The 18,309-nt window shown below is 48.5% G+C and overlaps 35 non-coding genes across 35 annotated transcripts; all 35 read right to left on the minus strand.

The window, feature by feature from the left end:
- Nucleotides 1-14: 14 nt before the first annotated feature.
- trnat-agu (transfer RNA threonine (anticodon AGU)) lies at nt 15-88 on the minus strand. Its single transcript has one exon. It is a non-coding gene; the product is annotated as a tRNA-Thr (tRNA).
- A 94-nt stretch (nt 89-182) lies between these two features.
- On the minus strand, nt 183-272 carry trnar-ucu (transfer RNA arginine (anticodon UCU)). The gene is given in 2 exon segments: nt 183-218; nt 236-272. It is a non-coding gene; the product is annotated as a tRNA-Arg (tRNA).
- A 170-nt stretch (nt 273-442) lies between these two features.
- Nucleotides 443-516, minus strand: trnat-ugu (transfer RNA threonine (anticodon UGU)). Its single transcript has one exon. It is a non-coding gene; the product is annotated as a tRNA-Thr (tRNA).
- A 1,143-nt stretch (nt 517-1,659) lies between these two features.
- trnat-agu (transfer RNA threonine (anticodon AGU)) lies at nt 1,660-1,733 on the minus strand. Its single transcript has one exon. It is a non-coding gene; the product is annotated as a tRNA-Thr (tRNA).
- Nucleotides 1,734-1,816: 83 nt separating this feature from the next.
- Nucleotides 1,817-1,906, minus strand: trnar-ucu (transfer RNA arginine (anticodon UCU)). The gene is given in 2 exon segments: nt 1,817-1,852; nt 1,870-1,906. It is a non-coding gene; the product is annotated as a tRNA-Arg (tRNA).
- An 846-nt stretch (nt 1,907-2,752) lies between these two features.
- trnaa-cgc (transfer RNA alanine (anticodon CGC)) lies at nt 2,753-2,826 on the minus strand. The gene has a single exon. It is a non-coding gene; the product is annotated as a tRNA-Ala (tRNA).
- A 631-nt stretch (nt 2,827-3,457) lies between these two features.
- trnar-ucu (transfer RNA arginine (anticodon UCU)) lies at nt 3,458-3,547 on the minus strand. Its single transcript is given in 2 exon segments — nt 3,458-3,493; nt 3,511-3,547. It is a non-coding gene; the product is annotated as a tRNA-Arg (tRNA).
- An 841-nt stretch (nt 3,548-4,388) lies between these two features.
- On the minus strand, nt 4,389-4,462 carry trnat-cgu (transfer RNA threonine (anticodon CGU)). The gene has a single exon. It is a non-coding gene; the product is annotated as a tRNA-Thr (tRNA).
- Nucleotides 4,463-4,938: 476 nt separating this feature from the next.
- trnat-agu (transfer RNA threonine (anticodon AGU)) lies at nt 4,939-5,012 on the minus strand. Its single transcript has one exon. It is a non-coding gene; the product is annotated as a tRNA-Thr (tRNA).
- A 94-nt stretch (nt 5,013-5,106) lies between these two features.
- trnar-ucu (transfer RNA arginine (anticodon UCU)) lies at nt 5,107-5,196 on the minus strand. Its single transcript is given in 2 exon segments — nt 5,107-5,142; nt 5,160-5,196. It is a non-coding gene; the product is annotated as a tRNA-Arg (tRNA).
- Nucleotides 5,197-5,367: 171 nt separating this feature from the next.
- trnat-ugu (transfer RNA threonine (anticodon UGU)) lies at nt 5,368-5,441 on the minus strand. The gene has a single exon. It is a non-coding gene; the product is annotated as a tRNA-Thr (tRNA).
- A 1,143-nt stretch (nt 5,442-6,584) lies between these two features.
- Nucleotides 6,585-6,658, minus strand: trnat-agu (transfer RNA threonine (anticodon AGU)). The gene has a single exon. It is a non-coding gene; the product is annotated as a tRNA-Thr (tRNA).
- A 94-nt stretch (nt 6,659-6,752) lies between these two features.
- trnar-ucu (transfer RNA arginine (anticodon UCU)) lies at nt 6,753-6,842 on the minus strand. Its single transcript is given in 2 exon segments — nt 6,753-6,788; nt 6,806-6,842. It is a non-coding gene; the product is annotated as a tRNA-Arg (tRNA).
- Nucleotides 6,843-7,022: 180 nt separating this feature from the next.
- trnat-ugu (transfer RNA threonine (anticodon UGU)) lies at nt 7,023-7,096 on the minus strand. The gene has a single exon. It is a non-coding gene; the product is annotated as a tRNA-Thr (tRNA).
- A 592-nt stretch (nt 7,097-7,688) lies between these two features.
- On the minus strand, nt 7,689-7,762 carry trnat-cgu (transfer RNA threonine (anticodon CGU)). Its single transcript has one exon. It is a non-coding gene; the product is annotated as a tRNA-Thr (tRNA).
- A 631-nt stretch (nt 7,763-8,393) lies between these two features.
- On the minus strand, nt 8,394-8,483 carry trnar-ucu (transfer RNA arginine (anticodon UCU)). Its single transcript is given in 2 exon segments — nt 8,394-8,429; nt 8,447-8,483. It is a non-coding gene; the product is annotated as a tRNA-Arg (tRNA).
- Nucleotides 8,484-9,324: 841 nt separating this feature from the next.
- trnat-cgu (transfer RNA threonine (anticodon CGU)) lies at nt 9,325-9,398 on the minus strand. Its single transcript has one exon. It is a non-coding gene; the product is annotated as a tRNA-Thr (tRNA).
- Nucleotides 9,399-9,873: 475 nt separating this feature from the next.
- trnat-agu (transfer RNA threonine (anticodon AGU)) lies at nt 9,874-9,947 on the minus strand. Its single transcript has one exon. It is a non-coding gene; the product is annotated as a tRNA-Thr (tRNA).
- Nucleotides 9,948-10,311: 364 nt separating this feature from the next.
- trnat-ugu (transfer RNA threonine (anticodon UGU)) lies at nt 10,312-10,385 on the minus strand. Its single transcript has one exon. It is a non-coding gene; the product is annotated as a tRNA-Thr (tRNA).
- Nucleotides 10,386-10,973: 588 nt separating this feature from the next.
- On the minus strand, nt 10,974-11,047 carry trnat-cgu (transfer RNA threonine (anticodon CGU)). The gene has a single exon. It is a non-coding gene; the product is annotated as a tRNA-Thr (tRNA).
- A 501-nt stretch (nt 11,048-11,548) lies between these two features.
- On the minus strand, nt 11,549-11,622 carry trnat-agu (transfer RNA threonine (anticodon AGU)). Its single transcript has one exon. It is a non-coding gene; the product is annotated as a tRNA-Thr (tRNA).
- Nucleotides 11,623-11,716: 94 nt separating this feature from the next.
- trnar-ucu (transfer RNA arginine (anticodon UCU)) lies at nt 11,717-11,806 on the minus strand. Its single transcript is given in 2 exon segments — nt 11,717-11,752; nt 11,770-11,806. It is a non-coding gene; the product is annotated as a tRNA-Arg (tRNA).
- Nucleotides 11,807-11,986: 180 nt separating this feature from the next.
- trnat-ugu (transfer RNA threonine (anticodon UGU)) lies at nt 11,987-12,060 on the minus strand. Its single transcript has one exon. It is a non-coding gene; the product is annotated as a tRNA-Thr (tRNA).
- A 590-nt stretch (nt 12,061-12,650) lies between these two features.
- trnat-cgu (transfer RNA threonine (anticodon CGU)) lies at nt 12,651-12,724 on the minus strand. The gene has a single exon. It is a non-coding gene; the product is annotated as a tRNA-Thr (tRNA).
- A 718-nt stretch (nt 12,725-13,442) lies between these two features.
- trnat-agu (transfer RNA threonine (anticodon AGU)) lies at nt 13,443-13,516 on the minus strand. Its single transcript has one exon. It is a non-coding gene; the product is annotated as a tRNA-Thr (tRNA).
- Nucleotides 13,517-13,630: 114 nt separating this feature from the next.
- On the minus strand, nt 13,631-13,720 carry trnar-ucu (transfer RNA arginine (anticodon UCU)). The gene is given in 2 exon segments: nt 13,631-13,666; nt 13,684-13,720. It is a non-coding gene; the product is annotated as a tRNA-Arg (tRNA).
- An 842-nt stretch (nt 13,721-14,562) lies between these two features.
- Nucleotides 14,563-14,636, minus strand: trnam-cau (transfer RNA methionine (anticodon CAU)). The gene has a single exon. It is a non-coding gene; the product is annotated as a tRNA-Met (tRNA).
- A 476-nt stretch (nt 14,637-15,112) lies between these two features.
- Nucleotides 15,113-15,186, minus strand: trnat-agu (transfer RNA threonine (anticodon AGU)). Its single transcript has one exon. It is a non-coding gene; the product is annotated as a tRNA-Thr (tRNA).
- A 94-nt stretch (nt 15,187-15,280) lies between these two features.
- On the minus strand, nt 15,281-15,370 carry trnar-ucu (transfer RNA arginine (anticodon UCU)). The gene is given in 2 exon segments: nt 15,281-15,316; nt 15,334-15,370. It is a non-coding gene; the product is annotated as a tRNA-Arg (tRNA).
- A 180-nt stretch (nt 15,371-15,550) lies between these two features.
- On the minus strand, nt 15,551-15,624 carry trnat-ugu (transfer RNA threonine (anticodon UGU)). Its single transcript has one exon. It is a non-coding gene; the product is annotated as a tRNA-Thr (tRNA).
- A 588-nt stretch (nt 15,625-16,212) lies between these two features.
- trnat-cgu (transfer RNA threonine (anticodon CGU)) lies at nt 16,213-16,286 on the minus strand. Its single transcript has one exon. It is a non-coding gene; the product is annotated as a tRNA-Thr (tRNA).
- A 477-nt stretch (nt 16,287-16,763) lies between these two features.
- On the minus strand, nt 16,764-16,837 carry trnat-agu (transfer RNA threonine (anticodon AGU)). The gene has a single exon. It is a non-coding gene; the product is annotated as a tRNA-Thr (tRNA).
- A 94-nt stretch (nt 16,838-16,931) lies between these two features.
- Nucleotides 16,932-17,021, minus strand: trnar-ucu (transfer RNA arginine (anticodon UCU)). The gene is given in 2 exon segments: nt 16,932-16,967; nt 16,985-17,021. It is a non-coding gene; the product is annotated as a tRNA-Arg (tRNA).
- Nucleotides 17,022-17,192: 171 nt separating this feature from the next.
- Nucleotides 17,193-17,266, minus strand: trnat-ugu (transfer RNA threonine (anticodon UGU)). The gene has a single exon. It is a non-coding gene; the product is annotated as a tRNA-Thr (tRNA).
- A 592-nt stretch (nt 17,267-17,858) lies between these two features.
- On the minus strand, nt 17,859-17,932 carry trnat-cgu (transfer RNA threonine (anticodon CGU)). The gene has a single exon. It is a non-coding gene; the product is annotated as a tRNA-Thr (tRNA).
- Between the last annotated feature and the right edge of the window lie 377 nt (nt 17,933-18,309).

An 18,309-nucleotide genomic window follows, 5' to 3' on the forward strand; every position in this document is an offset into this window, starting at 1 on the left:
TTGATCACCAGCAAAGGCACCGCTGGGATTTGAACCCAGGATCTCCTGTTTACTAGACAGGCGCTTTAACCAACTAAGCTACAGCACCAACTTGCATATAATTTGTTTTATAACTCTGGAGGGGTGGCCAGAGAGCATATGTGTTTGTTGGCCAAGCGCCATTAAAAGAATGCCAAAAGTATCGACTCTGGTGGGACTCGAACCCACAACCTTTGAATGGCCTCATCTGGCAGTCTAGAAGTCCAATGCGCTGTCCATTGCGCCACAGAGCCATGTGTGGAGCTTTTTTTCCTGGCTTGTGCCAGTCCGTTGAATTGAGTTCAGGCATTTGGGGAGCGGGAAGGACAAGATATGTGGGTCTCTCTGCAATTGGTATGTGGTTGGAAAAGTGGAGGATCTGTAAGGGCTTCCTTTCCAAGAAAGAACAGAGCCACCTGTTAAAAGGCACCGCTGGGAATTGAACCCAGGATCTCCTGTTTACAAGACAAGCGCTTTGACCAGCTAAGCCACGGCGCCTTGCTGTATTGTTGACTTGGGTCAGAATTCTTCGGCAGCAGCTGAGGGGTGGTTGACAAATGAAATAACATGCTGCTCTGACGCTCCTCTGTACCGACTGATTGTGCAAAGCAAAATCACACAACCCAAGGTGGTGTTTGATTACCAGCAAAGACAGTGCTGGGATTTGAATTCAGTATGTCCTATTTACGACACAAGCTTTAACCAACTTAGCCACGGCGCCAACCTGCACACACTCTCCCTGGGAGCGGCACTTAGAGGATTAAAGCATCCAGATAAGAGGCCAACGGCCAGGCTTTGCACAGCCCAAAATGTTTTTTTTTTTGACAACTGATTCAGGGTGGCCAGCTAGCCTCTGGGGTTGTTGGCCAAGTGCCATTAGTTAACCTTTGAATGCCCTCATCTGGCAGTCTAGAAGTACAGTTTGCTATCTATTGTGCCACAGAGCCTGTCAGCAACTGTTGACCTGTTCAAAAGAGCATCAGCATTATCAGGATCTGATTTGGAAATGGAATTGCCTGCTGCCTTTGCTATCCCTGTTTGCAGTCCGATCTCAGAAAAGCACATGCTTGAGGCACACAAGGGATGCTAAAGGCACCGCTGGGATTTGAAGCCAGGATCTCCTGTTTACGAGACACACGCTTTAACCAACTAAGCCACGGCATTAAGCGGAGCACTCCGATAGTGAGTAAGTTTATCTAAATATCCAGCAGTGAGGACAAAGGTCCACGGGCTGGTCAGCTTATGAGATTTTTCACAACTTTCTGTTGCCCCAGGGCATAAGCGTGCAATTTAATGATAAACGAAAGGCAAGAAGTCACCAATCTGTTTTGACTCAAACCCACAAACTTCATATGGCCTCAAACCGCAGATTAATAGTCCAATGCGCTACACTCTGCGCCACATGCAGTAGCTCCTTCCAGGCTTGCAGCAGTCCTAAACCAAGGATCACGTGTTTGCAAGGCAAGCTCTTTGACCAGCTAAACCATGCTGCATTGCTGAGATGACTCTGGGCAGCATTCTTCGGCAGCATCTGAGGGGTGGTTCGCAAATTAAATTGCATGCTGCTCTAGCACTCCTCTGCACCCCCTTTTTACAGAGACCAAAACCTCACAGCCCAAGGGAGCACTTGATCACCAGCAAAGGCACCGCTGGCATTCGAACCCAGGAGCTCTTGTTTACTAGACAGGCGCTTTAACCAACTAAGCCACAGCACCAACTTGCATAATAACTCTGGAGGGGTGGCCAGAGAGCATATGTGTTTGTTGGCCAAGCGCCATTAACAGAATGCCAAAAGTAACGACTCTGGTGGGACTCGAACCCACAACCTTTGAATGGCCTCATCTGGCAGTCTAGAAGTCCAATGCGCTATCCATTGCGCCACAGAGCCATGTGTGGAGCTTTATTTTCCTGGCTTGTCCCAGTCCGTTGAATTGAGTTCTGGCATTTGGGGAGCGGGAAGGACAAGATATGTGGGTCTCTCTGCAATTGGTATGTGGTTGGAAAAGTGGAGGATCTGTAAGGGCTTCCTTTCCAAGAAAGAACCCACAGAGCAGAGCCACCTGTTAAAAGGCACTGCTGGGAATCGAACCCAGGATCTCCTGTTTACAAGAGAAGCGCTTTGACCAGCTAAGCCACGTCACCTTGCTGCATTGTTGACTTGGGTCAGAATTCTTTGGCAGCAGCTGAGGGGTGGTTGACAAATGAAATCGCATGCTGCTCTGATGCTCCACTGTACCGCCTGATTGCGCAAAGCAAAACCACACAACCCAAGGAGGTGTTTGATTACCAGCAAAGACAGTGCTGGGATTTGAATTCAGTATGTCCTATTTACGACACAAGCTTTAACCAACTAAGCCACGGCGCCTACCTGCACACACTCTCCCAGGGAGCGGCACTTAGAGGATTAAAGCATCCAGATAAGAGGCCAACGGCCAGGCTTTGCACAGCCCAAAATGTGGGCACAGCCCAAAACTGATTTGGGGTGGCCAGCTAGCCTCTGGGATTGTTGGCCAAGTGCCATTAGTTAACCTTTGAATGCCCTCATCTGGCAGTCTAGAAATCCAGTTTGCTATCTATTGTGCCACAGAGCCTGTCAGCAACTGTTGACCTGTTCGAAAGAGCATCAGCATTATCAGGATCTGATTTGGAAATGGAATTGCCTGCTGCCTTTGCTATCCCTGTTTGCAGTCCGATCTCAGAAAAGCACATGCTTGAGGCACACAAGGGATGCTGAAGGCACTGCTGGGATTTGAATCCAGGATCTCCTGTTTGCGAGACTGATGCTTTAACCAACTAAGCCACAGCACCAAACAGAGCACTCAGATGGTGAGTAAGTTTATCAAAATATCCAGCAGTGAGGACAAAGGTCCACGGGCTGGTCAGCTTATGAGATTTTTCACAACTTTCTGTTGCCCGAGGGCATAAGCGTGCAATTTAATGATAAATGAAAGGCCAGAAGTCACCAATCTGTTTTGACTCAAACCCACAAACTTCATATGGCGTCAAACCGCAGACTAATAGTCCAATGCGCTACACTCTGCGCCACATGCAGTAGCTCCTTCCAGGCTTGCAGCAGTCCTAAACCAAGGATTACATGTTTGCAAGGCAAGCTCTTTGACCAGCTGAGCCATGCTGCATTGCTGAGATGACTCTGGGCAGCATCTGAGGGGTGGTTCGCAAATTAAATTGCATGCTGCTCTAGCACTCCTCTGCACCCCTTTTTACAGAGAGCAAAACCTCACGGCCCAAGGTGGCACTTGATCACCAGCAAAGGCACCGCTGGGATTCAAACCCAGGATCTCCTGTTTACTAGAGAGGCGATTTAACCAACTAAGCCACAGCACCAACTTGCATAGAACTTGTTTTATAACTCTGGAAGGGTGGCCAGAGAGCATATGTGTTTGTTGGCCAAGCGCCATTAAAAGAATGCCAAAAGTAACGACTCTGGTGGGACTTGAACCCACAACCTTTGAATGGCCTCATCTGGCAGTCTAGAAGTCCAATGCGCTATCCATTGCGCCACATAGCCATGTGTGGAGTTTTTTTTCCTGGCTTGTGCCAGTCCGTTGAATTGAGTTCAGGCATTTGGGGAGCGGGAAGGACAAGATATGTGGGTCTCTCTTCAATTGGAATGTGGTTGGAAAAGTGGAGGTTCTGTAAGGGATTCCTTTCCAAGAAAGAACCCACAGAGCAGAGCCACCTGTTAAAAGTCACCGCTGGGAATCGAACCAAGGATCTCCTGTTTACAAGACAAGCACTTTGACCAGCTAAGCCACGGCACCTTGCTGTATTGTTGTCTTGGGTCAGAATTCTTCGGCAGCAGCTGAGGGGTGGTTGACAAATGAAATCGCATTCTGCTCTGACGCTCCTCTGTACCGCATGATTGCGCAAAGCAAACCACACAACCCAAGGTGGTGTTTGATTACCAGCAAAGACAGTGTTGGGATTTAAATTCAGTATGTCCTATTTACGACACAAGCTTTAACCAACTAAGCCACGGCGCCAACCTGCACACACTCTCCCAGGGAGCGGCACTTAGAGGATTAAAGCATTCAGATAAGAGGCCAACGGCCAGGCTCTGCACAGCCCAAAATGTTTTTTTTGACAACTGATTCGGGGTGGCCAGCTAGCCTCTGGGATTGTTGGCCAAGTGCCATTAGTTAACCTTTGAATGCCCTCATCTGGCAGTCTAGAAGTCCAGTTTGCTATCTATTGTGCCAAAGAGCCTGTCAGCAACTGTTGACCTGTTCAAAAGAGCATCAGCATTATCAGGATCTGATTTGGAAATGGAATTGCCTGCTGCCTTTGCTATCCCTGTTTGCAGTCCGATCTCAGAAAAGCACATTGTTGAGGCACACAAGGGATGCTAAAGGCACCGCTGGGATTTGAACCCAGGATCTCCTGTTTACGACACAGACGCTTTAACCAACTAAGCAACGGCACCAAGCAGAGCACCCCGATAGTGAGTAAGTTTATCAAAATATCCAGCAGTGAGGACAAAGGTCCACGGGCTGGTCAGTTTATGAGATTTTTCACAACTTTCTTTTGCCCGAGGGCATAAGCGTGCAATTTAATGATAAACGAAAGGCCAGAAGTCACCAATCTGTTTTGACTCAAACCCACAAACTTCATATGGCCTCAAACCGCAGATTAATAGTCCAATGCGCTACACTCAGCGCAACATGCAGTAGCTCCTTCCAGGCTTGCAGCAGTCCTAAACCAAGGATCACGTGTTTTCAAGGCAAGCTCTTTGACCAGCTGAGCCATGCTGCATTGCTGAGATGACTCTGGGCAGCATTCTTCGGCAGCATCTGAGGGGTGGTTCGCAAATTAAATTGCATGCTGCTCTAGCACTCCTCTGCACCCCTTTTTACAGAGAGCAAAACCTCATGGCCCAAAGCGGCACTTGATCACCAGCAAAGGCACCGCTGGGATTTGAACCCAGGATCTCCTGTTTACTAGACAGGCGCTTTAACCAACTAAGCTACAGCACCAACTTGCATATAATTTGTTTTATAACTCTGGAGGGGTGGCCAGAGAGCATATGTGTTTGTTGGCCAAGCGCCATTAAAAGAATGCCAAAAGTATCGACTCTGGTGGGACTCGAACCCACAACCTTTGAATGGCCTCATCTGGCAGTCTAGAAGTCCAATGCGCTGTCCATTGCGCCACAGAGCCATGTGTGGAGCTTTTTTCTCCTGGCTTGTGCCAGTCCGTTGAATTGAGTTCAGGCATTTGGGGAGCGGGAAGGACAAGATATGTGGGTCTCTCTGCAATTGGTATGTGGTTGGAAAAGTGGAGGATCTGTAAGGGCTTCCTTTCCAAGAAAGAACAGAGCCACCTGTTAAAAGGCACCGCTGGGAATTGAACCCAGGATCTCCTGTTTACAAGACAAGCGCTTTGACCAGCTAAGCCACGGCGCCTTGCTGTATTGTTGACTTGGGTCAGAATTCTTCGGCAGCAGCTGAGGGGTGGTTGACAAATGAAATAACATGCTGCTCTGACGCTCCTCTGTACCGACTGATTGCGCAAAGCAAAATCACACAACCCAAGGTGGTGTTTGATTACCAGCAAAGACAGTGCTGGGATTTGAATTCAGTATGTCCTATTTACGACACAAGCTTTAACCAACTAAGCCACGGCGCCAACCTGCACACACTCTCCCTGGGAGCGGCACTTAGAGGATTAAAGCATCCAGATAAGAGGCCAACGGCCAGGCTTTGCACAGCCCAAAATGTTTTTTTTTTTGACAACTGATTCAGGGTGGCCAGCTAGCCTCTGGGGTTGTTGGCCAAGTGCCATTAGTTAACCTTTGAATGCCCTCATCTGGCAGTCTAGAAGTACAGTTTGCTATCTATTGTGCCACAGAGCCTGTCAGCAACTGTTGACCTGTTCAAAAGAGCATCAGCATTATCAGGATCTGATTTGGAAATGGAATTGCCTGCTGCCTTTGCTATCCCTGTTTGCAGTCCGATCTCAGAAAAGCACATGCTTGAGGCACACAAGGGATGCTAAAGGCACCGCTGGGATTTGAAGCCAGGATCTCCTGTTTACGAGACACACGCTTTAACCAACTAAGCCACGGCATCAAGCAGAGCACTCCGATAGTGAGTAAGTTTATCTAAATATCCAGCAGTGAGGACAAAGGTCCACAGGCTGGTCAGCTTATGAGATTTTTCACAACTTTCTGTTGCCCCAGGGCATAAGCGTGCAATTTAATGATAAACGAAAGGCAAGAAGTCACCAATCTGTTTTGACTCAAACCCACAAACTTCATATGGCCTCAAACCGCAGATTAATAGTCCAATGCGCTACACTCTGCGCCACATGCAGTAGCTCCTTCCAGGCTTGCAGCAGTCCTAAACCAAGGATCACGTGTTTGCAAGGCAAGCTCTTTGACCAGCTAAACCATGCTGCATTGCTGAGATGAATCTGGGCAGCATTCTTCGGCAGCATCTGAGGGGTGGTTCGCAAATTAAATTGCATGCTGCTCTAGCACTCCTCTGCACCCCCTTTTTACAGAGACCAAAACCTCACAGCCCAAGGGAGCACTTGATCACCAGCAAAGGCACCGCTGGCATTCGAACCCAGGAGCTCTTGTTTACTAGACAGGCGCTTTAACCAACTAAGCCACAGCACCAACTTGCATATTACTTGTTTTATAACTCTGGAGGGGTGGCCAGAGAGCATATGTGTTTGTTGGCCAAGCGCCATTAACAGAATGCCAAAAGTAACGACTCTGGTGGGACTCGAACCCACAACCTTTGAATGGCCTCATCTGGCAGTCTAGAAGTCCAATGCGCTATCCATTGCGCCACAGAGCCATGTGTGGAGCTTTATTTTCCTGGCTTGTCCCAGTCCGTTGAATTGAGTTCTGGCATTTGGGGAGCGGGAAGGACAAGATATGTGGGTCTCTCTGCAATTGGTATGTGGTTGGAAAAGTGGAGGATCTGTAAGGGCTTCCTTTCCAAGAAAGAACCCACAGAGCAGAGCCACCTGTTAAAAGGCACTGCTGGGAATCGAACCCAGGATCTCCTGTTTACAAGACAAGCGCTTTGACCAGCTAAGCCACGTCACCTTGCTGCATTGTTGACTTGGGTCAGAATTCTTTGGCAGCAGCTGAGGGGTGGTTGACAAATAAAATCGCATGCTGCTCTGATGCTCCACTGTACCGCCTGATTGCGCAAAGCAAAACCACACAACCCAAGGAGGTGTTTGATTACCAGCAAAGACAGTGCTGGGATTTGAATTCAGTATGTCCTATTTACGACACAAGCTTTAACCAACTAAGCCACGGCGCCAACCTGCACACACTCTCCCAGGGAGCGGCACTTAGAGGATTAAAGCATCCAGATAAGAGGCCAACGGCCAGGCTTTGCACAGCCCAAAATGTGGGCACAGCCCAAAACTGATTTGGGGTGGCCAGCTAGCCTCTGGGATTGTTGGCCAAGTGCCATTAGTTAACCTTTGAATGCCCTCATCTGGCAGTCTAGAAATCCAGTTTGCTATCTATTGTGCCACAGAGCCTGTCAGCAACTGTTGACCTGTTCGAAAGAGCATCAGCATTATCAGGATCTGATTTGGAAATGGAATTGCCTGCTGCCTTTGCTATCCCTGTTTGCAGTCCGATCTCAGAAAAGCACATGCTTGAGGCACACAAGGGATGCTGAAGGCACTGCTGGGATTTGAATCCAGGATCTCCTGTTTACGAGACTGATGCTTTAACCAACTAAGCCACAGCACCAAACAGAGCACTCAGATGGTGAGTAAGTTTATCAAAATTTCCAGCAGTGAGGACAAAGGTCCACGGGCTGGTCAGCTTATGAGATTTTTCACAACTTTCTGTTGCCCGAGGGCATAAGCGTGCAATTTAATGATAAATGAAAGGCCAGAAGTCACCAATCTGTTTTGACTCAAACCCACAAACTTCATATGGCGTCAAACCGCAGACTAATAGTCCAATGCGCTACACTCTGCGCCACATGCAGTAGCTCCTTCCAGGCTTGCAGCAGTCCTAAACCAAGGATTACATGTTTGCAAGGCAAGCTCTTTGACCAGCTGAGCCATGCTGCATTGCTGAGATGACTCTGGGCAGCATCTGAGGGGTGGTTCGCAAATTAAATTGCATGCTGCTCTAGCACTCCTCTGCACCCCTTTTTACAGAGAGCAAAACCTCACGGCCCAAGGTGGCACTTGATCACCAGCAAAGGCACCGCTGGGATTCAAACCCAGGATCTCCTGTTTACTAGAGAGGCGATTTAACCAACTAAGCCACAGCACCAACTTGCATAGAACTTGTTTTATAACTCTGGAAGGGTGGCCAGAGAGCATATGTGTTTGTTGGCCAAGCGCCATTAAAAGAATGCCAAAAGTAACGACTCTGGTGGGACTTGAACCCACAACCTTTGAATGGCCTCATCTGGCAGTCTAGAAGTCCAATGCGCTATCCATTGCGCCACATAGCCATGTGTGGAGTTTTTTTTCCTGGCTTGTGCCAGTCCGTTGAATTGAGTTCAGGCATTTGGGGAGCGGGAAGGACAAGATATGTGGGTCTCTCTGCAATTGGAATGTGGTTGGAAAAGTGGAGGTTCTGTAAGGGATTCCTTTCCAAGAAAGAACCCACAGAGCAGAGCCACCTGTTAAAAGTCACCGCTGGGAATCGAACCAAGGATCTCCTGTTTACAAGACAAGCACTTTGACCAGCTAAGCCACGGCACCTTGCTGTATTGTTGTCTTGGGTCAGAATTCTTCGGCAGCAGCTGAGGGGTGGTTGACAAATGAAATCGCATTCTGCTCTGACGCTCCTCTGTACCGCATGATTGCGCAAAGCAAACCACACAACCCAAGGTGGTGTTTGATTACCAGCAAAGACAGTGTTGGGATTTAAATTCAGTATGTCCTATTTACGACACAAGCTTTAACCAACTAAGCCACGGCGCCAACCTGCACACACTCTCCCAGGGAGCGGCACTTAGAGGATTAAAGCATTCAGATAAGAGGCCAACGGCCAGGCTCTGCACAGCCCAAAATGTTTTTTTTGACAACTGATTCGGGGTGGCCAGCTAGCCTCTGGGATTGTTGGCCAAGTGCCATTAGTTAACCTTTGAATGCCCTCATCTGGCAGTCTAGAAGTCCAGTTTGCTATCTATTGTGCCAAAGAGCCTGTCAGCAACTGTTGACCTGTTCAAAAGAGCATCAGCATTATCAGGATCTGATTTGGAAATGGAATTGCCTGCTGCCTTTGCTATCCCTGTTTGCAGTCCGATCTCAGAAAAGCACATGCTTGAGGCACACAAGGGATGCTAAAGGCACCGCTGGGATTTGAACCCAGGATCTCCTGTTTACGAGACAGACGCTTTAACCAACTAAGCCACGGCACCAAGCAGAGCACTCCGATAGTGAGTAAGTTTATCAAAATATCCAGCAGTGAGGACAAAGGTCCACGGGCTGGTCAGCTTATGAGATTTTTCACAACTTTCTGTTGCCCGAGGGCATAAGCGTGCAATTTAATGATAAACGAAAGGCAAGAAGTCACCAATCTGTTTTGACTCAAACCCACAAACTTCATATGGCCTCAAACCGCAGATTAATAGTCCAATGCGCTACACTCTGCGCCACATGCAGTAGCTCCTTCCAGGCTTGCAGCAGTCCTAAACCAAGGATCACGTGTTTGCAAGGCAAGCTCTTTGACCAGCTGAGCCATGCTGCATTGCTGAGATGACTCTGGGCAGCATTCTTCGCCAGCATCTGAGGGGTGGTTCGCAAATTAAATTGCATGCTGCTCTAGCTCTCCTCTGCACCCCCTTTTACAGAGACCAAACCTCACAGCCCAAGGCGGCACTTGATCACCAGCAAAGGCACCGCTGGCATTCGAACCCAGGATCTCCTGTTTACTAGAGAGGCGCTTTAACCAACTAAGCCACAGCACCAACTTGCATATTACTTGTTTTATAACTCTGGAGGGGTGGCCAGAGAGCATATGTGTTTGTTGGCCAAGCGCCATTAACAGAATGCCAAAAGTAACGACTCTGTTGGGACTCGAACACACAACCTTTGAATGGCCTCATCTGGCAGTCTAGAAGTCCAATGCGCTATCCATTGCGCCACAGAGCCATGTGTGGAGCTTTTTTTTCCTGGCTTGTCCCAGTCCGTTGAATTGAGTTCTGGCATTTGGGGAGCGGGAAGGACAAGATATGTGGGTCTCTCTGCAATTGGTATGTGGTTGGAAAAGGGGAGGATCTGTAAGGGCTTCCTTTCCAAGAAAGAACCCACAGAGCAGAGCCACCTGTTAAAAGGCACTGCTGGGAATCGAATCCAGGATCTCCTGTTTACAAGACAAGCGCTTTGACCAGCTAAGCCACGGCGCCTTGCTGTACTGTTGACTTAGGTCAGAATTCTTCGGCAGCAGCTGAGGGGTGGTTGACAAATGAAATCGCATGCTGCTCTGACGCTCCTCTGTACCGCCTGATTGCGCAAAGCAAACCACACAACCCAAGGTGGTGTTTGATTACCAGCAAAGACAGTGCTGGGATTTGAATTCAGTATGTCCTATTTACGACACAAGCTTTAACCAACTAAGCCACAGCGCCAACCTGCACACACTCTCCCAGCGAGCGGCACTTAGAGGATTAAAGCATCCAGATAAGAGGCCAACGGCCAGGCTCTGCACAGCCTAAAATAGTTTTTTTGACAACTGATTCGGGGTGGCCAGCTAGCTTATGGGTTTGTTGGCCAAGTGCCATTAGTTAACCTTTGAATGGACTCATCTGGCAGTCTAGAAGTCCAGTTTGCTATCTATTGTGCCACAGAGCCTGTCAGCAACTGTTAACCTGTTCAAAAGAGCATCAGCATTATCAGGATCTGATTTGGAAATGGAATTGCCTGCTGCCTTTGCTATCCCTGTTTGCAGTCCGATCTCAGAAAAGCACATGCTTGAGGTACACAAGGGATGCTAAAGGCACCGCTGGGATTTGAAGCCAGGATCTCCTGTTTACGAGACACACGCTTTAACCAACTAAGCCACGGCACCAAGCAGAGCACTGAGAGGGTGAGTAAGTTGATCAAACTCCAAGTGAGTAAGTTTATCAAAATATCCAGCAGTGAGGACAGAGGTCCACGGGCTGGTCAGCTTATGAGATTTTTCACAACTTTCTGTTGCCCGAGGGCATAAGCGTGCAATTTAATGATAAACGAAAGGCACGAAGTCACCAATCTGTTTTGACTCAAACCCACAAACTTCATATGGCCTCAAACCGCAGATTAATAGTCCAATGCGCTACACTCTGCGCCACATGCAGTAGCTCCTTCCAGGCTTGCAGCAGCCCTAAACCAAGGATCACGTGTTTGCAAGGCAAGCTCTTTGACCAGCTGAGCCATGCTGCATTGCTGAAATGACTCTGGGCAGCATTCTTCGGCAGCATCTGAGGGGTGGTTCGCAAATTAAATTGCATGCTGCTCTAGCACTCCTCTGCACCCCCTTTTTACAGAGACCAAAACCTCACAGCCCAAGGCGGCACTTGATCACCAGCAAAGGCACCGCTGGCATTCGAACCTAGGATCTCCTGTTTACTAGACAGGCGCTTTAACCAACTAAGCCACAGCACCAACTTGCATATTACTTGTTTTATAACTCTGGAGGGGTGGCCAGAGAGCATATGTGTTTGTTGGCCAAGCGCCATTAACAGAATGCCAAAAGTAACGACTCTGGTGGGACTCGAACCCACAACCTTTGAATGGCCTCATCTGGCAGTCTAGAAGTCCAATGCGCTATCCATTGCGCCACAGAGCCATGTGTGGAGCTTTTTTTTCCTGGCTTGTCCCAGTCCGTTGATTTGAGTTCTGGCATTTGGGGAGCGGGAAGGACAAGATATGTGTGTCTCTCTGCAATTGGTATGTGGTTAGAAAAGTGGAGGATCTGTAAGGGCTTCCTTTCCAAGAAAGAACCCACAGAGCAGAGCCACCTGTTAAAAGGCACTGCTGGGAATCGAACCCAGGATCTCCTGTTTACAAGACAAGCGCTTTGACCAGCTAAGCCACGGCACCTTGCTGCATTGTTGACTTGGGTCAGAATTCTTCGGCAGCAGCTGAGGGGTGGTTGACAAATGAAATCGCATGCTGCTCTGACGTTCCTCTGTACCGCCTGATTGCGCAAAGCAAAACCACACAACCCAATGTGGTGCTTGATTACCAGCAAAGACAGTGCTGGGATTTAAATTCAGTTTGTCCTATTTACGACACAAGCTTTAACCAACTAAGCCACGGCGCAAACCTGCACACACTCTCCCAGGGAGCGGCACTTAGAGGATTAAAGCATCCAGATAAGAGGCCAACGGCCAGGCTCTGCACAGCCTAAAATAGTTTTTTTTGACAACTGATTCGGGGTGGCCAGCTAGCCTCTGGGATTGTTGGCCATGTGCCACTATTTAACCTTTGAATGCCCTCATCTGGCAGTCTAGAAGTCCAGTTTGCTATCTATTGTGCCACAGAGCCTGTCAGCAACTGTTGACCTGTTCAAAAGAGCATCAGCATTAACAGGATCTGATTTGGAAATGGAATTGCCTGCTGCCTTTGCTATCCCTGTTTGCAGTCCGATCTCAGAAAAGCACATGCTTGAGGCACACAAGGGATGCTAAAGGCACCGCTGGGATTTGAACCCAGGATCTCCTGTTTACGAGACAGACGCTTTAACCAACTAAGCCACGGCACCAAGCAGAGCACTGAGAGGGTGAGTAAGTTGATCAAAACATCCAGCGGTGAGGACAAAGGTCCAAGGGCTGGTCAGTTTATGAGATTTTTCACAACTTTCTGTTGCCCGAGGGCATAAGCGTGCAATTTAATGATAAACGAAAGGCCAGAAGTCACCAATCTGTTTTGACTCAAACCCACAAACTTCATATGGCGTCAAGCCGCAGACTACTAGTCCAATGCGCTACTCTCTGCGCCACATGCAGTAGCTCCTTCCAGGCTTGCAGCAGTCCTAAATCAAGGATCATTTGTTTGCAAGGCAAGCTCTTTGACCAGTTGAGCCATGCTGCATTGTTGAGATGACTCTGGGCAGCATTCTTCGGCAGCATCTGAGGGCATGGTTCGCAAATTAAATTGCATGCTGCTTTAGCACTCCTCTGCACCCCCTTTTTACGGAGAGCAAAACCTCAAAGCCCAAGGAAGCACTTGATCACCAGCAAAGGCACCGCTGGGATTCAAACCCAGGATCTCCTGTTTACTAGACAGGCGCTTTAACCAACTAAGCTCTTTGACCAGTTGAGCCATGCTGCATTGTTGAGATGACTCTGGGCAGCATTCTTCGGCAGCATCTGAGGGCATGGTTCGCAAATTAAATTGCATGCTGCTTTAGCACTCCTCTGCACCCCCTTTTTACGGAGAGCAAAACCTCAAAGCCCAAGGAAGCACTTGATCACCAGCAAAGGCACCGCTGGGATTCGAACCCAGGTTCTCCTGTTTACTAGACAGGCGCTTTAACCAACTAAGCCACAGCACCAACTTGCATGTACCCAGTAAGAAAGTGAGACTTAGAGTTTTATAACTCTGGAGGGGTGGCCAGAGAGAATATGTGTTTGTTGGCCAAGCGCCATTAACAGAATGCCAAAAGTACCGACTCTAGTGGGACTCGAACCCACAACCTTTGAATGGCCTCATCTGCCAGTCTAGAAGTCCAATGTGCTATCCATTGCGCCACAGAGCCTTGTGTGGAGCTTTCTTTTCCTGGCTTGTGCCAGTCCGTTGAATTGAGTTCAGGCATTTGGGGAGTGGGAAGGACAAGATATGTGGGTCTCTCTACAATTGGTATGTGGTTGGAAAAGTGGAGGATCTGAAAGGGCTTCCTTTCCAAAAAAGAACCCACAGAGCAGAGCCACCCGTTAAAAGGCACCGCTGGGAATCAAATCCAAGATCTCCTGTTTACAAGACAAGCGCTTTGACCAGCTAAGCCACGGCACCTTGCTGTATTGTTGTCTTGGGTCAGAATTCTTCGGCAGCAGCTGAGGGGTGGTTGACAAATGAAATCGCATTCTGCTCTGACGCTCCTCTGTACCGCATGATTGCGCAAAGCAAACCACACAACCCAAGGTGGTGTTTGATTACCAGCAAAGACAGTGTTGGGATTTAAATTCAGTATGTCCTATTTACGACACAAGCTTTAACCAACTAAGCCACGGCGCCAACCTGCACACACTCTCCCAGGGAGCGGCACTTAGAGGATTAAAGCATTCAGATAAGAGGCCAACGGCCAGGCTCTGCACAGCCCAAAATGTTTTTTTTGACAACTGATTCGGGGTGGCCAGCTAGCCTCTGGGATTGTTGGCCAAGTGCCATTAGTTAACCTTTGAATGCCCTCATCTGGCAGTCTAGAAGTCCAGTTTGCTATCTATTGTGCCAAAGAGCCTGTCAGCAACTGTTGACCTGTTCAAAAGAGCATCAGCATTATCAGGATCTGATTTGGAAATGGAATTGCCTGCTGCCTTTGCTATCCCTGTTTGCAGTCCGATCTCAGAAAAGCACATTGTTGAGGCACACAAGGGATGCTAAAGGCACCGCTGGGATTTGAACCCAGGATCTCCTGTTTATGACACAGACGCTTTAACCAACTAAGCCACGGCACCAAGCAGAGCACCCCGATAGTGAGTAAGTTTATCAAAATATCCAGCAGTGAGGACAAAGGTCCACGGGCTGGTCAGCTTATGAGATTTTTCACAACTTTCTTTTGCCCGAGGGCATAAGCGTGCAATTTAATGATAAACGAAAGGCCAGAAGTCACCAATCTGTTTTGACTCAAACCCACAAACTTCATATGGCCTCAAACCGCAGATTAATAGTCCAATGCGCTACACTCAGCGCAACATGCAGTAGCTCCTTCCAGGCTTGCAGCAGTCCTAAACCAAGGATCACGTGTTTTCAAGGCAAGCTCTTTGACCAGCTGAGCCATGCTGCATTGCTGAGATGACTCTGGGCAGCATTCTTCGGCAGCATCTGAGGGGTGGTTCGCAAATTAAATTGCATGCTGCTCTAGCACTCCTCTGCACCCCTTTTTACAGAGAGCAAAACCTCACGGCCCAAGGCGGCACTTGATCACCAGCAAAGGCACCGCTGGGATTCGAACCCAGGATCTCCTGTTTACTAGACAGGCGCTTTAACCAACTAAGCTACAGCACCAACTTGCATATAATTTGTTTTATAACTCGGGAGGGGTGGCCAGAGAGCATATGTGTTTGTTGGCCAAGCGCCAATAAAAGAATGCCAAAAGTATCGACTCTGGTGGGACTCGAACCCACAACCTTTGAATGGCCTCATCTGGCAGTCTAGAAGTCCAATGCGCTGTCCATTGCGCCACAGATCCATGTGTGGAGCTTTTTTTTCCTGGCTTGTGCCAGTCCGGTGAATTGAGTTCAGGCATTTGGGGAGCGGGAAGGACAAGATATGTGGGTCTCTCTGCAATTGGTATGTGGTTGGAAAAGTGGAGGATCTGTAAGGGCTTCCTTTCCAAAAAAGAACCCACAGAGCAGAGCCACCCGTTAAAAGGTACCGCTGGGAATCGAATCCAGGATCTCCTGTTTACAAGACAAGCGCTTTGACCAGCTAAGCCACGGCACCTTGCTGTATTGTTGTCTTGGGTCAGAATTCTTCGGCAGCAGCTGAGGGGTGGTTGACAAATGAAATCGCATTCTGCTCTGACGCTCCTCTGTACCGCATGATTGCGCAAAGCAAACCACAAAACCCAAGGTGGTGTTTGATTACCAGCAAAGACAGTGCTAGGATTTGAATTCAGTATGTCCTATTTACGACATAAGCTTTAACCAACTAAGCCACAGCGCCAACCTGCACACACTCTCCCAGCGAGCGGCACTTAGAGGATTAAAGCATCCAGATAAGAGGCCAACGGCCAGGCTCTGCACAGCCTAAAATAGTTTTTTTGACAACTGATTCGGGGTGGCCAGCTAGCCTATGGGTTTGTTGGCCAAGTACAATTAGTTAACCTTTGAATGGACTCATCTGGCAGTCTAGAAGTCCAGTTTGCTATCTATTGTGCCACAGAGCCTGTCAGCAACTGTTGACCTTTTCAAAAGAGCATCAGCATTATCAGGGTCTGATTTGGAAATGGAATTGCCTGCTGCCTTTGCTATCTCTGTTTGCAGTCCGATCTCAGAAAAGAACATGCTTGAGGCACACAAGGGATGCTAAAGGCACCGCTGGGATTTGAACCCAGGATCTCCTGTTTACGAGACAGACGCTTTAACCAACTAAGTCACGGCACCAAGCAGAGCACTGGGAGGGTGGGTAAGTTGATCAAAACACCCAGCGGTGAGGACAAAGCTCCAAGGGCTGGTCAGCTTATGAGATTTTTCACAACTTTCTGTTGCCCGAGGGCATAAGCGTGCAATTTAATGTTAAACGAAAGGCCAGAAGTCACCAATCTGTTTTGACTCAAACCCACAAATTTAATATTGCCTCAAACCGCAGACTACTAGTCCAATGCACTACTCTCTGCGTCACATGCAGTAGCTCCTTCCAGGCTTGCAGCAGTCTTAAATCAAGGATCATTTGTTTGCAAGGCAAGCTCTTTGACCAGTTGAGCCATGCTGCATTGCTGAGATGACTCTGGGCAGCATTCTTCGGCAGCATCTGAGGGGTGGTTCGCAAATTAAATTGCATGCTGCTCTAGCACTCCTCTGCACCCCCTTTTTACAGAGAGCAGAACCTCACAGCCCAAGGCGGCACTTGATCACCAGCAAAGGCACCGCTGGGATTCGAACCCAGGATTTTCTGTTTACTAGACAGGCGCTTTAACCAACTAAGCCACAGCACCAACTTGCATATAATTTGTTTTATAACTCTGGAGGGGTGGCCAGAGAGCATATGTGTTTGTTGGCCAAGCGCCATTAAAAGTATGCCAAAAGTAACGACTCTGGTGGGACTCGAACCCACAACCTTTGAATGGCCTCATCTGGCAGTCTAGAAGTCCAATGCGCTATCCATTGCGCCACAGAGCCATGTGTGGAGCTTTTTTTTCCTGGCTTGTGCCAGTCCGTTGAATTGAGTTCAGGCATTTGGGGAGCGGGAAGGACAAGATATGTGGGTCTCTCTGCAATTGGTATGTGGTTGGAAAAGTGGAGGATCTGTAAGGGCTTCCTTTCCAAGAAAGAACAGAGCCACCTTTTAAAAGGTACCACTGGGAATTGAACCCAGGATCTCCTGTTTACAAGACAAGCGCTTTGACCAGCTAAGCCACGGCGCCTTGCTGTATTGTTGACTTGGGTCAGAATTCTTCGGCAGCAGCTGAGGGGTGGTTGACAAATGAAATCACATGCTGCTCTGACGCTCCTCTGTACCGCCTGATTGCGCAAAGCAAAACCACACAACCCAAGGTGGTGTTTGATTACCAGCAAAGACAGTGCAGGGATTTGAATTCAGTATGTCCTATTTACGACACAAGCTTTAACCAACTTAGCCACGGCGCCAACCTGCACACACTCTCCCTGGGAGCGGCACTTAGAGGATTAAAGCATCCAGATAAGAGGCCAACGGCCAGGCTTTGCACAGCCCAAAATGTTTTTTTTTTTGACAACTGATTCGGGGTGGCCAGCTAGCCTCTGGGGTTGTTGGCCAATTACCATTAGTTAACCTTTGAATGCCCTCATCTGGCAGTCTAGAAGTCCAGTTTGCTATCTATTGTGCCACAGAGCCTGTCAGCAACTGTTGACCTGTTCAAAAGAGCATCAGCATTATCAGGATCTGATTTGGATATGGAATTGCCTGCTGCCTTTGCTATCCCTGTTTGCAGTCCGATCTCAGAAAAGCACATGCTTGAGGCACACAAGGGATGCTAAAGGCACCGCTGGGATTTGAAGCCAGGATCTCCTGTTTACGAGACACACGCTTTAACCAACTAAGCCACGGCACCAAGCAGAGCACTCCGATAGTGAGTAAGTTTATCAAAATATCCAGCAGTGAGGACAGAGGTCCAAGGGCTGGTCAGCTTATGAGATTTTTCACAACTTTCTGTTGCCCGAGGGCATAAGCGTGCAATTTAATGATAAACGAAAGGCAAGAAGTCACCAATCTGTTTTGACTCAAACCCACAAACTTCATATGGCCTCAAACCGCAGATTAATAGTCCAATGCGCTACACTCTGCGCCACATGCAGTAGCTCCTTCCAGGCTTGCAGCAGTCCTAAACCAAGGATCACGTGTTTGCAAGGCAAGCTCTTTGACCAGCTGAGCCATGCTGCATTGCTGAGATGACTCTGGGCAGCATTCTTCGGCAGCATCTGAGGGGTG

The sequence above is a fragment of the Carassius carassius genome, chromosome 28, assembly GCF_963082965.1.
Source record: "Carassius carassius chromosome 28, fCarCar2.1, whole genome shotgun sequence".
Lineage (NCBI taxonomy): Eukaryota > Metazoa > Chordata > Actinopteri > Cypriniformes > Cyprinidae > Carassius > Carassius carassius.